Genomic DNA, 15,331 nt, shown 5'->3' with positions numbered 1-15,331 from the left:
AATTCAAGAATGATCTGTTAAGTTTGCTAAATGTGAAGTAGGACCAGTTCAGCAGATTTTAATAAATATATTTAAACTTAGTATTGAAGGAAAGTTAATATGGGTAAGCTAGGATCCTTTTCCCTTGTTTGGAATGCCATAACCGAACTGTCAGCTTCCCATTTTTCTCTTGGGTCAATTTATAATATTTCTGCTTCAATTTGAATGGATCCTAAGACCTCAGATCCTGAGACAAACTGAATATGAGCCAGTTTTCAGGTAAATGCAAAAACTTTCTTGTTTCAATCTATCGTTTAGCTTTAGCTTACCTCATTGTTTAGTGCGGGGAAGCCCTCTAGGGTAGAATTGCGATCCAGAAATCCTTTTGAATAGAAGAGAATAGAATTTGTTGAGCCAGCTGAATAATCTCCTGTCATTCTCCATGGTGTGCAGGGCCAGCATCAATGTGTGTGCCTGAGGATCCTCGTCCGTGGTCAACCAGTTTGCTCTCATCTGTTTTGCCAGCCTCAGAAGGTTAGGAATTGGCTCTCTTGAAGCAAGTCAACCTACACTCTAAAAGATGTGGATTACCATCTCAATGCCTCCATCCTCTTAATGAGTCAAATCGTTCCTAGTATTGTGGCTGCTAACATAAATAATACCAAGTAGGGGGGTTGCAGGTGCATAAGGCACAACTTGTGTTTTTTTTTATATGTAAGCATTATTTAAGGTAATTTGCAGTTACCTGCACCCCTCATGTTTAGGGTGTAGGGGAGGAAGAGATTATTGAGTTGACCCCCCAAATATGGTGCATTATTAACCCTATCTTTTCCAACCAGTGTCCAAAGAGCCACTGAGCGCAGCATTGCAAACTGTGCAGCTAGATAATTCTGACCTAAGTCAAGTGCACCAACCTGGCTTGCTCTACAGGTGGCTTTAAATTTGCCCATGTCAATCTGTGCCTTTTAGTATTTCTTATTAATTCATACAATAGTGTGCCCAATTCTTTAAAGACCTAATTAGCAGGAGCATGAGGTCGAGAAATAAAAGCATCAGAGAGAGTATTACTATTTTCACAAGTGCTACTCTTCCGGCAATTTTAAAGGCAAGGTTTTCCATAATGCTATATGGCTCCTCAAGGTATTCACTACTTTACCTAAATTACCCTCTAGAGTATCCTCTTGTGTCCAGGAAACTCTGATCTTAAAAAACAGAATGTTGAGAGCTCTATTTATTTGTTCCCTCCCACAGCTCCAATCTCTGTCCACGTATACTTTGACTAATGTAATACAAGCATGTTTTTGGCCAGTTTACTCCCAATCCACATACCTTTCTAAATTCATGAAGTTCCTGTCTAGTACAGGCCATCTGAGCGGACACCTTTAATGAATAAAAGCAGTCCTTACCCCTTCTGATAATCACATGTCCTTAATTCGCACCACACCAAAAGCAATCTAGCTGCTAAAGGATCTATAGCAATGGCAAACAGCAGGAAGGACAGGGAACACCCCTGACGAGTGCCTCTGTGCACACTGAATTGAGCAAAGATGTACTATAAGATTTTGTGTATAAAAATTGTCTCTACTTAATCATTTGCTTACTAACGCTCAACCCAGCGAGGTCCCTGATCTTAAATTGCCAATTTAGAGTATTAAATGCTTTCTCAAATCAAGTACTAAGCCGAATGAGTGTGATCAGAGAGAAGTGTGGCTTCCATTATACGATATATGTGCCTGATATTCAGGAATGAGAGTATTAATGTTGCTCACAAGAAGGATGAATGACCTTTCTTAGATGCACCAAAGGTTGATGTCATAGGTAGGTATGTTAATAAGATCTTAACTTACCTAAAAAAAAAAAAAAAGAAATTCTCAGAAAACAAGGTTAAAGTGACGTCATTGCTAGGTTTTGAAATGAGATATGAACTTATGTTTAAAAAACAAAAAAACACTGACATTCGCCAGTTATAATTTAGTGAACTAACTATAACTTGTGCTTCCGTCATGCACTGCTTATGACCTCACATATTATATCACTCATGACATGATAAATGACATAATTGTTGACTTCAACCAATACATCCCAACAAGCCACAGTTGGGGTCGGTGGAGGACTTTGCCATCCACCTAGTTGGCTTCAGCCCCCTGTTGGCACCCAATCCCTCCCTGCGCACATTCTTCAGCATGCACAGTCTTCAGCCATGCTCCACACACAACCATCAGCTGTGCACAGTGGTGGATAATCCTTGCACCCAACTCACGGCAGGTGGCCAATCTTCACTGCACACAGCTATGGTCTGCACAATGACGTTGGCCACAGTGTCTGGTCTATGATCAGACCCTTGTCATTTTTTTACTGCTTTTTAAGTCATGCAGTACTGGTACTGTGGGACCAGAGGGTAGCCTTGCAAGTACTGTGGTACTGTTTGTTGGTACCACAGTACCCATGACCTAATGTGATGTACAGTGGAGAGACGTAGAGTGTAATTGCAGAGTGGAGTGGCATTCAATGAGGGAATGTAGACTGGAGTGGCGTACAGTGTAGTGGCATAGAGTGGAGTATTGTAGAGTAGAACACCGTAGAATGGAGTGTTCTAGAGTAAAGGGGGTAGAGAGTAGTGGGGTAGACTGTAGTGACGGCTGGTGTAATAGTATACTGTGGAGTGGCATAGAGTAGAGTGGAGTGGCCTACAGTGGAATATAGTTCAGTATAGTGGTGTAGAGTGAAATAACATTGAGTGTTACTGACGTACAGTGTAGTGACGTAGAATTGAGTTTCATATTGTGCAATAGCTTACACTAGAGTGGCGCAAAATGGAGTATCGTAAAGTGGAATAGGTTACAGTGTAGTAGAGTAGACTGGATTGGTGTAGACTGGACTGGCGTACAGTGGAGTGGTGTAGAATGGAATGATGTACAGTGTAATAGCGCATAGGTGGATTTTGGTAGAGTGGAGTGGTGTAAAGTGCAGTGGTGTAGACTGAAGAGGCATAGAGTGGAGTGTCACAGAGTGTAGTGAGGTGAAGAGGCTTAGAGTGCAGTGGCTTAGAATGGAATAGCATATATTAGAGTGAAGTAGAGTGGAGTGGCATAGAGTGGAATAGCATAGATTGCAGTGTCGCACACTGAAGTTGTGTACAGTTGAAGAGTGCAGAGTGTATTGGTGTATAGTGGAGTAGGGTAGACTGGAGTGTCGTACAGTTAAGCAACATACAGTGGAATGAGTACAGTGGAATGTTTTATAGAGCAGTGGTGTACACTGGAGTCTGTTACATTAGAGTGGGGTACTGAGGAAATATGAATTTTTATGGTCAATTGTGTCCCCTATCTAGACCCCAACGGCTCCATGTACATGCTACAAGTACATGTATGTTCCCTCCACTTCAAGCTATGAAGACGCAAATACAATTGTGTCCAACGTTAATATGTACTCTTTCATATCTGCCATGAATGGGCCAGATATTCCGTTCCTAAGTATGCCTTGCCACCGTCTTTATATGGTATACTTTTCACGTTTTCCAGCTCTGGCAAGGTAGGCCCTGAATTCTGCCATCGAGCTTTTTCTGCTTCTGCCTCTGAATGCTCCAGCCTGGACCGGCATATGTATCCATGAACTTTGTCTTACTTTCTGCGCGGCTAACGGTGCCTAAGCCCGGCCTGTTGCCTGCCAAAAACTGTATTTAGCCTTCAAGTTATCTGTTCCGCTCCTCAAGAAATGCATTCCTGTCTAAGTAGCTTAGGTAAACATCCCTCTAGCTGCAGAGCAAAGGGCCCGGCCTTACTGTCTCCGTGCAAGTAATTCATGACTCTCGTTACCATGGTAGGCCCATGCCCCCTCGCATCTCATGTAGACACTTAGACGCTTGTACACGCACTAGCAGTCAGTATAGAATAGGATCTGTCCGAGAAGACCTTTCTTTCCAGATAATATAGTTCCTTAGACACAAGATATTAGATATGAGTTAGGACTAGGTTGTCCTGACACCCCAGACTTCTGTCTCCTCATGTAGGGCTAAATGTCAAGTTCCCTTCACCCTCTAGTTACACGTCAATCACACGTCATGCGGCTGCGCGCGCATCCCTGTCATGTATTTTTGCTGACTTTGCAGGATTCTCTTATGGATCCACCCACTTGTGTCATCATCATCATAATGACGTTTTTTGTATACGCCTCTATGCACGCCTATTATAACGCCTCTTTTATTACGTATGTGTATTCTTATCAGCTGTTACGCCTCCTGCATCTGTCTTTACTGTAATGCACTTTAATATAAATATGACAACTTGTCAATAATGTATTGCTGATCCCTTCCTGAACCTTCGTGGTGACGGAACTCGATTGCCTGGTTCGAACCATCATTCCTTTGTAAGGAATAAATACCCTATTATACCCTCGAATACCACGGATTCTGCCTCTTATTTTTACTGAGTTATTCGTATTGTATTTTACCGCATAAATTAAGTCTAGGTAATTAAAATTTACCACACAATTGGCGCCCGAACAGGGACACCTCTCACACCCCACGCGCCGGAGGTGCGTTGCAGACCCGGTCTCCTGAAACACAGCCGGACGGACAATTACGCGTACCCGCAGGATTTCCTGTATCTCCCTCAGGCCAAGGGGGGCGACTGAGGCTGCGATCAACACCCAGACGAGGCGGTGAGGAGTGCGGAGAATCCCGACCAGAGCCTAGCTGAGAGAGCAAGATCCGAGGTATACAGAGGCCCACCAGATTCCGAAGTTCCGAAGTATCTAAGTCACGAGTCGAGTCCAGTCCAGTTTGGTCTAGTCCAGTCCAGACTTCCGAGGCCTTCCGTTCCGTGCTTCCCGGTGAGTACCGTTGCTGGGGACGCATCTAGACGTGCACATTAGTTTGTGCCGGTCAAGACGGGTCTGGGTACACAGACCTGGTCTGCACTGTTTTAGCAGTGTATCTGTACTGTTTAGCAGTACATACAGTATATTTAGTATTATGCAGTTAACTCGTTTTATTCTAATTATTATTGTTCGTTCTAAAAAGTTTTGATATGTTTTAAATGTCGTGGTATGAGTGATTGTTTGATCTTCATTGTTGTGTTTATTGTAATTATTGTATTCAAAAACCGAGTAAGAATTAAGTAACAAGGTTCAAGATGCCGTTATTTTCAAAATTAAGACAGATAAAAACTAGAAAAGGGATACTCGAGGAAGCTGTTCCTATCCCACCTAGGGACACTCCAGGGTACTTTATGTACCATAAACATGGCCTAGATGCCGTATTATATCTTGATCTATGGGTGGACTACATCAAGGATTTGGCAGAGAGTCAGAGATGGCCCGCTGCTGGAACATGGGATGCAGATTGCATCATGAGAATAGAAGAAGCGTTATGGAAAAAGAAAGCCAGACAGTCACAGAAAGATGCCATTGAACTATGGCGTAAAGAATCGCATAGGCGCACAGAGAAAGCGCTCAGAAAGGAAGAGAAAAGTAGGGAAGATTCAGAAAAGGCCCGAGAAAACATATTAATTAACGAAGGTACCCGAATAAAAACAGAACAAGTAGACAGACAACGAAACACTCTTATGAATGGTATGTATCCTCTTCTGGCCGAGGGTTTGCCTAAGGCCACTTTGGAGGTACCAGAAGATCTGCCACCTCCGTTACTCCCGATTAAAGTACATCCCAAGACCGCAAAAGACATTTTCCTTTCTTCCTATTTAGACGATGCAGCCCCCGAATATGCTAATGGTGTGCAGCCACGCACACCACCCGTTAACGACACTCAACCCCAAAATCAGCTGCACTCACCTCTGCAGCAACAAACTCCTACTCAAGTTCTAACAATTCCATCTGTTTCTACAGTCCTTCCTGCACCGACACTCTCTACCCTGCACCCAACAAATCCTTTTGGACTTGGCACCTCAGGGGGTGCGACAGGAGGTTTTTCCACGCCACCGCCAAACACTAGATTGACTTATAGGGATTTAGCATATCGACGCACACCCCAAAGAATATCAGACAGTATATTAAACGAGCCTCTTTCCGATTGTAGATATGATCCAGTGCCAGGAAAACACGACAGAATGTTGCTGTCTTCAGTACGTTTGCGACGAGCTGCAAACTATTTAATGACGTTACCAGGAATGGTTGAACATCTAGACAAAATATATCGCTTTATCCAATCAGGGCAAGGTCCTGAAAGTATTGCCGAAGCCATGGAATACCAGAAAGTAGACATACAAAAATTACTGTTACGCTTTTTTATAAACTATTTGATCAGAAATAGAGATAGCCCTGAGGTAGATCCGGAGGAAATGCAAGCACTTACCAAATGGGGTCAGAATATAACAGACGGGAGACATGATAAACAGAAGTGTATAGAAGCCATGTGCCGAAGGATCAGAAAAGAAGTAGAACGAATACATGAAAACAGAGTAGAAGCAGATAAAACTGAATCAGAGGAAGAGGAGGAGGAGGAGGAACAGTCAGAAATGAACACAGGACAATTTGAATTACCAGCTAAACAAATGATAGCTTATGTAGGAAAAGGAAGATCTTTTAATAAAACAATACGTCCGATACATCCAGAATGTAACAGAATTTTTCAAACAGTTATTACAAATTCAAGGACCCCTGAACACTTATTCCAGGCTACTGATAAATTACTTCGAGAACGAAGGGGGTACCATGTGCTCGATTCTATGGATGAACAAGAATTAGCCAGGTCAGCAGTACATTGGGCTGACAGCTCTGAAAAATATAGTGATGATGCGCTAGCACACACGTTTCTGAATCTCGCCCCAGACGAACAGCGTTTAGCTAGTATATACATGATACAACATCTCCTTATATTATATAAAGGCCAACACTCCGATCCTGGTCCCCTACCTGATATATTGATAGAACTACTCATGAATAAATGGAGAGGTTTAGGTACCGATCTAATTAAAGTAATTCTAGAATACAGACACAGATATAGTGCCTTTTTGGGCCCAGAACATGATCCAGCTCCTTCCATGGAGAGAAACCCGTATTACATAGACAGACAGAATCCCTTACGCGAAGTACACCCAGTCAGGAATGATGACAATACGTTTAGACGCGTGTTTGTGTACACGCCCATAACCAAAATAGAACTATTGGAAATGAAAAAATTAGTGCACAGCCATGACAAAGATCCAGCAGGTTTTCACCGTGAACTAAAGGACATGTTACTCATGGGTGATTATACCTATCCTGACATTATGAAAATATTGAAAGTATTATTGCCTGCCGGTATTTATGAGAAACTCAAGGAAAAAGAATGGGAGGTGGGAGACCAAAAGATTGATTGGACCGCATTAGAAACTGAAGAAAATAACCGAACTGCAGGCGTAGGGCTTGGGGACAAAACAAAAGCATTGCCAGGTCTATTAGTGCAAGTATTGCCACGTTTATTAACTACGAAAAAGGAAGATTGGGGAGCAATATCAGCCTGTAAACAGAAACCCGAGGAAGACACCAGTGATTTTTATTCCCGATTTGAAAAATGTTTTGGTATTAATAGCGGCCTGAAAGCAAATAGTGAGTCATATCCACACCTTTTTGTAACAAAACTAGTCGAGAATTCCCTGCCACAGGTTAAAAACAGAGTATTGAAAGTTGAGAGCACTTGGCAAGCTAACACTCCTTCACAAATGTTACAAATGTTACAGTATCACCAAAATAGAATTAGAGAAGAACAAGAACACGAACAAAGACGTATGAAAGACACGAAAATGAAAATGCTTGTCGCTCAGTCAGTTCCAGCTGACGGTCATAAAAAGGGTGCGACACAGTCCAGTAATTCAGCGGTTCCCGTTAAAGGGACATGCAACTATTGTAAACAGCCAGGTCATTATATAAACGATTGTGCAGTTCTGAAACATAATATCTCTACGGGTAAAACCAAGGAGAGACCACGTCCGCCTAGACAGGATCAGATCCAACAACAAGTACCTCAGAATATACAGCCTATGCAAACTGCACAACAGACCGTACCACAACAACAGCCACAGCCTATTGCCGCAACACAAAACACGACACAACAGATGTACCAGTATGCACAAAATGACTATCCAGAGTATCAGCGCTACACATGAAATAGCCTAGAGAGGGAAGTTGGCTTACCCCTTATTGAGGTTCCTGTAGATCAAGAGGGTCCTTATGTACAGAGTCAAGTATTAGGGAAAGACAGAAAGTTCCTACTCGACACAGGGGCAAGCAGAACAACTATAAGTCACGATGAAGTTCCAGGGGCACCCCTCTCAGGCTCACAAAATATTTCCCTTGGTTTTTCAGGAAAGCCTACTATTAACGAAGTATCGCAACCACTTGCATTTACAATTGGTCCATTGACACGGACTACAGATCTATTGCTTACGAAATCATGCCCAGAAAACTTGTTAGGTATTAAAACATTGAAAGCTCTAGGAGCTATAATATGTTGTTCTCCGGACGGAGTACGACTGTTTTTGCGTGACTTTAAAGGTCACTACGTGTCTAGAGACATGGATCACCGGTTACAGAATCTACCTGCACATTTATGGGCGCAAGGCCCCACTGATGTAGGTTGTATGCACATTACACCATATCGAGTCACACTCAAAGCAGGAGTGTTATTACCACGAATGCGACAATACAAATTACCTCCAGATGCTGTAGTGGCTTTACTGCAAATCATTGACGAGCTCATTGCACAAGGAGTGGTTGTAGAAACCGACTCCAATGTATGTAATTCTCCGATTATTCCGATTCTTAAACGAACTGATCCAGAAGCACCCCCAGTATATCGATTAGTTATTGATCTGCGAGAATTGAATAAATGCATTGTACCACAATATCCCGTGGTCCCGGATATTTCTTCATTACTGACAGCTATTGATTCAGAGGCAACGTTCTTTACTATAATTGACCTCAAGAACGCCTTCTTCAGCGTCCCAATCGATCCGGAAAGCCAATATTTGTTCGGATTCAGTTTAAATGGACGAAGTTTTAAATTCGCACGCGCACCTCAAGGATTTACAGAAAGTCCTAGCATCTACAGCCAAGCACTGAAAAGACAACTTGACAGTATCCACATGCCAGTTAACACTGCACTGCTTCAGTATGTCGATGATCTGCTGATCACCGCCCGAAGCGAACCCGAATGTGAAAAAGCATCACTGACGGTTTTACATTTTCTGGCCGACAAGGGGCACAAGGTGTCCCCTTCAAAGCTGCAATTTTGTGCCCAGCAAGTTGTGTACCTAGGGCACTTGCTGTCCAAATGGGGGAGACAGCTCACACCTGACCGCATCCAGTTAATTGTAAACATGCCACCACCCAAGACACAAAAGGAGGTACGGGCCTGCATAGGCCTCACTTCGTACTGCAGGCAGTGGATTCCCCAATATGCATTTTTAGCTAAACCACTCATTCAGTTGACAACCCAGGAGGCAGCGACATCGACTGTCCTCCCTTGGACTCCAGAACATACACAAGCTTTTGAAGACTTAAAGAAAGCTTTATGCCAAGCATCTGTTTTAGCGACACCATGTTACAGTAAGCCTTTTACACTCTTTGTTACAGAACGTGAAGGTACTGCTTTGTCAGTACTCACGCAGGAACAAGCAGGATCACACAAGCCATGTGCTTACTTTTCTAGCACGTTAGATCCCGTAGCTCAGGCTCTTCCTGCGTGCCTGAAATCAGTTGCAGCGACAGCTCTAGCAATCAGACAAAGCGATTCCATAGTATTAGGACATCAATTGACAGTACAAGTACCACACGCAGTAGAGGTTCTCTTGAACCGGACACAGACACAACACTTGACTATAGCACGACTGACAGGTTACGAACTCACATTGTTTCAGCCACACATAGAAATCAGACGTTGTAGTACATTAAATCATGCCACACTTTTGCCATTAAGTGGAACAGACCCACTGGCACATGATTGTATTGAAGTCATTACTATTACGACGAAACCCAGACAAGACTTGACAGATGTCCCATTACCAGATCCAGACCTGACACTTTATGTAGATGGTTCATGTATGAGAACAAGTACAGGAAAGTTAGTGGCCGCCTATGCAGTCACGACAGACACCGAAGTCATTGAAACAAATTGTATCGACACATTATCAGCTCAAGCAGCAGAGCTTATTGCTCTGACACAAGCCTGTATTCAAGCCAAGAATAGAAAAGTTAACATATACACAGATTCACGTTATGCTTTCGGAGTCGTACACTACTTCGGAGTCCTTTGGCGAGAGAGAGGTTATTTGACTTCTCACGGTGCCAACATTCAACACGGCCCCCTCATTCAAGCTCTATTAGATGCAATACATCTACCTACTTCAATATCTATCATGAAGTGCAAAGCTCATACAAAAGTCACCGATATCATTTCCCAGGGTAACGACCTGGCAGACCGAACAGCTAAGCAAACAGCACAGAATCAGACTCATACAACTGACTTGACAAAGACAATAGTTCCGACGCCGACACACTGCATGACAGTTAAGGATCCCGCTCTTGATGTAATCGACATACAGACACATGCTACACCAGAGGAAATAAAGAAATGGACTGAATTAGGAGGGATCCAAACCGATCAGGGATGGATGACGAAGGGAAAATCTATATGGTTTCTCCCCGACTCAATGGTTCAAGTTATCATTAACACAATACATAGTCCAGCACATCTAGGAGAAAAAGCCATGTTAGACAGTATTCAACACATTTAGTTCAACAAACACTTACGAGCTGCAGCCAAACAGAAAGTCCGAACTTGTATGATTTGTTGTCAGTTCAACCCAGGTAAAGGCGTACCTGTAGAGCAGGGTGGATTTCAACCTCCCGATCACCCTTTTGAAGTCCTCCAGATGGATTATATCCAGATGGAACGATGTCGAGGATTCAAATATGTCCTCGTAGTTGTATGCGCTCTTTCCCGTTGGACAGAGGCGTATCCCGTTTCAGATTACACTGCCCCGACTACTGCCAAACAATTAGTTCGTGAATTTTTCCCACGGTATGGTTTGCCCCGTATCGTGTACTCAGATAATGGCCAGCCGTTCTCATCCGAGCTAATGAAACACATTTCACTCTTGTTAGGCTATCAATGGAAATTCCATTGTGTTCGACATCCCGAGGCAGCAGGTCTCGTGGAACGTCATAATCAAACCCTGAAAATACGGCTTTCAAAAATCTGTAGGGAGAAAGGTGTCGACTGGATAGTAGCCTTACCGGTTGCACTATTTTACATGAGAATGGTAGCACATTCTCGCACAGGGCTATCCCCGTACGAGGTGGTCTTCGGTAGGCCACCAAATATGTGGGGGACGCCTATACCTCGTAAAATAACTGATGTTGATTGTAATATGCTGACAGATTACCTTGCTTCCTTGATGTCTGCACTACAATCTTGCCGTTCACAGGTAGCTGCAGCCTTTCCCGACAACACCGAGGTAAAGCCCCATGAAGTAGTTCCGGGAAATCTCGTTTTCGTCCGAAATTTCGACAGGAGGAGCCCGTTGGAGCCTCGCTGGCTACAACCGAAGCTGGTCCTCCTAACGACGAGGACAGCAGTGAAGGTGGAAGGTCGCAAGGGTTGGTTACACTCGAGTCATATCAAGAAATTTCATGGACTACCATCCGAACTGAACTCTCAGCCCTGCCCCCTTCCAGAGACTGATTCAAAACTCCCCCTGGTTGAACCGACCGAATCTCAGAACTATAAACTGAAACTAAGGTCTAGCAAGTCAGACAATTCGATTGTTTAAGTCCTCTCCAAGGTGAATCGGTTGAATTGAGTCTTTGACATGTATCCTCTAGACCGAATGAGAGAGAAAAATAGACAGAAACAGCTCAAGAAACATGCATACTGTAAATCACTTCATAGTCACTGTATAGTGACATTGTTGATTATGTTTTTTCTAAGTCTTTTTATTATTGCTGCAAGCATACTGTTACATATGTACTATCCTATTTTCAAGCGTGCTTACAATGTTACTGCCGAACATTCTTTTAGTGAACTACCTCCACATGAGTTGTCCTATAGATTTGCGCTGCGCAACAACACATTCATTAGTATGTTACACCATTTCCATCAAACTAGCAATGCTACAAATTGTTGGATATGTGGCCGACTCCCTCCCTATCAGAAATACAAAGGAGTCCTGCCTCTCTTTCCGTATCCGTTCACACACAATGGTTCCTGTGGAGCATGGTTTAGTTTGATTAACTCTTTAGATTCAAACACTGTAGTTTACCAGAGCAACTGGGTATGGGGAAACCTGAACTTAGTTTTGCTTAAAGCCTGTCATCCTAACAAGGAGGGACTTCCCAAAGGAACAGGAACTGACCTAGAAAATGAAGTATATGGATTAGGTAATTTTACACTTAACCTCATGATTCTAAATGTTGAATCTGAAGCTACACTAGTCTTGCCTGCTATGTCCGTATTACCAGTCAAAGGTGAATTATGTGTAAGAAAGAATGGTTCAGTACACCTGGGTCATAGTAAATGTACTACTGTGATCGAATTCAGTGATAAAGGCAAGTCTACATTTAGAGCTTCCCGTCACTCCTACTTCATCTGTGGTCACACCGCATATATACGCCTACCCCTAGATTGGGATGGTACCTGTTACATTGCATTCCTTCTGCCACCTGTTTTCCTAGCCCCTCCTGATTATCATAGAAATACCAATCTAGTACACCATAGACCCCAGAGAGATATCCCGATTGTTGATTACACCGAAACAGCATGGGAACAATATACAGACTTCAATAAAGGTCTCTTCCCTTACATAGGTGTTGTCTCAAACAGTAAACTGATACGTAGATTAACCAGAACCCTTGAAGCAGTAGTGAATGAAACTACCTCTGCCCTAGGCAACTTAACAGAGGAGCAGTCTGCGATGCGGATTGTTGTTCTCCAAAATCGTCTTGTCCTTGACGTCATCCTAGCAGATAGGGGCGGAGCTTGTAGGGTCATCGGATCAAGTTGCTGTGTTTTCATCCCAGAAAACGCGCCATCTGTATATAAAGCCATAACTCGTCTTCACAAGATTGCAAACCAGATACATCAGAATGCAGGCACCTGGACATGGTCCGGTTGGTTCTGGAGCGTGTTGTCAGCCTGGGGATGGAAAGTCCTATCCTTCCTAGGTATTGGCCTTCTCATAGTATTCAGTTGTTGTCTATGTCTACAATGTGGACCAGCGATTTGCGGCCTGTGTGCCACATCGTGTATTCCACGTTCAAGTTTTCATTCAAGATCCCGGAAGAAGAAAGAAGAGCAAATGATGTTACATGAACAGATTGATGGATTTCTGAAGATCGATATTTCATGAGGGTCCGTAGGGGACAAGGAGGGAATGAGGAAATATGAATTTTTATGGTCAATTGTGTCCCCTATCTAGACCCCAACGGCTCCATGTACATGCTACAAGTACATGTATGTTCCCTCCACTTCAAGCTATCAAGACGCAAATACAATTGTGTCCAACGTTAATATGTACTCTTTCATATCTGCCATGAATGGGCCAGATATTCCGTTCCTAAGTATGCCTTGCCACCGTCTTTATATGGTATACTTTTCACGTTTTCCAGCTCTGGCAAGGTAGGCCCTGAATTCTGCCATCGAGCTTTTTCTGCTTCTGCCTCTGAATGCTCCAGCCTGGACCGGCATCTGTATCCATGAACTTTGTCTTACTTTCTGCGCGGCTAACGGTGCCTAAGCCCGGCCTGTTGCCTGCCAAAAACTGTATTCAGCCTTCAAGTTATCTGTTCCGCTCCTCAAGAAATGCATTCCTGTCTAAGTAGCTTAGGTAAACATCTCTCTAGCTGCAGAGCAAAGGGCCCGGCCTTACTGTCTCCGTGCAAGTAATTCATGACTCTCGTTACCATGGTAGGCCCATGCCCCCTCGCATCTCATGTAGACACTTAGACGCTTGTACACGCACTAGCAGTCAGTATAGAATAGGATCTGTCCGAGAAGACCTTTCTTTCCAGATAATATAGTTCCTTAAACACAAGATATTAGATATGAGTTAGGACTAGGTTGTCCTGACACCCCAGACTTCTGTCTCCTCATGTAGGGCTAAATGTCAAGTTCCCTTCACCCTCTAGTTACACGTCAATCACACGTCATGCGGCTGCGCGCGCATCCCTGTCATGTATTTTTGCTGACTTTGCAGGATTCTCTTATGGATCCACCCACTTGTGTCATCATCATCATAATGACGTTTTTTGTATACGCCTCTATGCACGCCTATTATAACGCCTCTTTTATTACGTATGTGTATTCTTATCAGCTGTTACGCCTCCTGCATCTGTCTTTACTGTAATGCACTTTAATATAAATATGACAACTTGTCAATAATGTATTGCTGATCCCTTCCTGAACCTTCGTGGTGACGGAACTCGATTGCCTGGTTCGAACCATCATTCCTTTGTAAGGAATAAATACCCTATTATACCCTCGAATACCACGGATTCTGCCTCTTATTTTTACTGAGTTATTCGTATTGTATTTTACCGCATAAATTAAGTCTAGGTAATTAAAATTTACCACAGTACCGTGGAATAGCGTAGTGTGGAGTGGCATATATTATACTGCCATAGAATGGCGCGTTGTAGAGTGGACTGGTGTAGAGTAGATAGAGGTATAGTGTAGTGGTGTACATTGGAATAGCGTAGAGTGGAGAGGCGTATTCTGGAGTGCATACAGTGGAATAGCATACACTGCAGTGAGTGGAGTAGAGTGGAGTGGCATAGAGTGTAATAGTCTAGAGTGGAGTGGCATACAGTGGAGTAGCTTACAGTAGGGTGGTGTAGAGTGGAGTGAGGCACAGTGTAGTGGCATACAGTGGAATAGTGTAGACTGGAGTGGCATACAGTGTAGTGGAGTAGAGGTTAGTATTGTAGAGTGGAATACTGTAGAGTGGAGTGTTGTAGAGTGGAGCAGGGTAAAGTTTAGTGGGGTCGACTGAAGTGGTGTACAGTGTAAGAGTGTACTGTGTAGTGACCTCGAATAGAGAGTTGTAGAGTGGAGTTGCGTAGAGTGGAATGGCGTAGTGTGGAATGGTTTAGTGTGGAATGGCATACAGTGGAGTAGCCTACAGTGGAGTGCTATTGACTGGAATAGAATTGAGAGTTACTGGCGTAAAGTGTAGTGACGTAGAGTGATTGGCATGTAGTGAAATATCTTAGAGTAGAATGGCATAGAGTTGAGTGTCGTACAGTGGAATAGATTAGAGTGTAGTACAGTAGAGTGGGTTAGCATAGAGTAGAGTAATGTAGAGTGTAGTGCTAGAGAATGGAGTGATGTATAGTGTAACAGCATACAGTGGATTGTCAG

At 43.3% G+C, this 15,331-nt stretch overlaps 1 protein-coding gene across 3 annotated transcripts in view; it reads right to left on the bottom strand.

The window, feature by feature from the left end:
* Positions 1-15,331, bottom strand: part of LOC146834519 (putative oxidoreductase ZK1290.5) — a 690,790-nt gene that overhangs the window by 80,800 nt on the left and 594,659 nt on the right. Inside the window, exon 8 of one of the 3 annotated variants that reach the window (XR_014960632.1) lies at positions 309-361. The exons of the other annotated variants lie outside the window; for them this stretch is intronic. The gene's annotated coding sequence lies outside the window, so the exon portion shown is untranslated. The remainder of the gene's footprint in view (positions 1-308; positions 362-15,331) is intronic. 3 annotated transcript variants of the gene reach the window in all.

The sequence above is a fragment of the Triturus cristatus genome, chromosome 4_2 (genome assembly GCF_964204655.1).
Source record: "Triturus cristatus chromosome 4_2, aTriCri1.1, whole genome shotgun sequence".
In the NCBI taxonomy this organism is placed as follows: Eukaryota; Metazoa; Chordata; class Amphibia; order Caudata; family Salamandridae; genus Triturus; species Triturus cristatus.
This window is presented reverse-complemented; position numbering and strand designations above follow the sequence as displayed.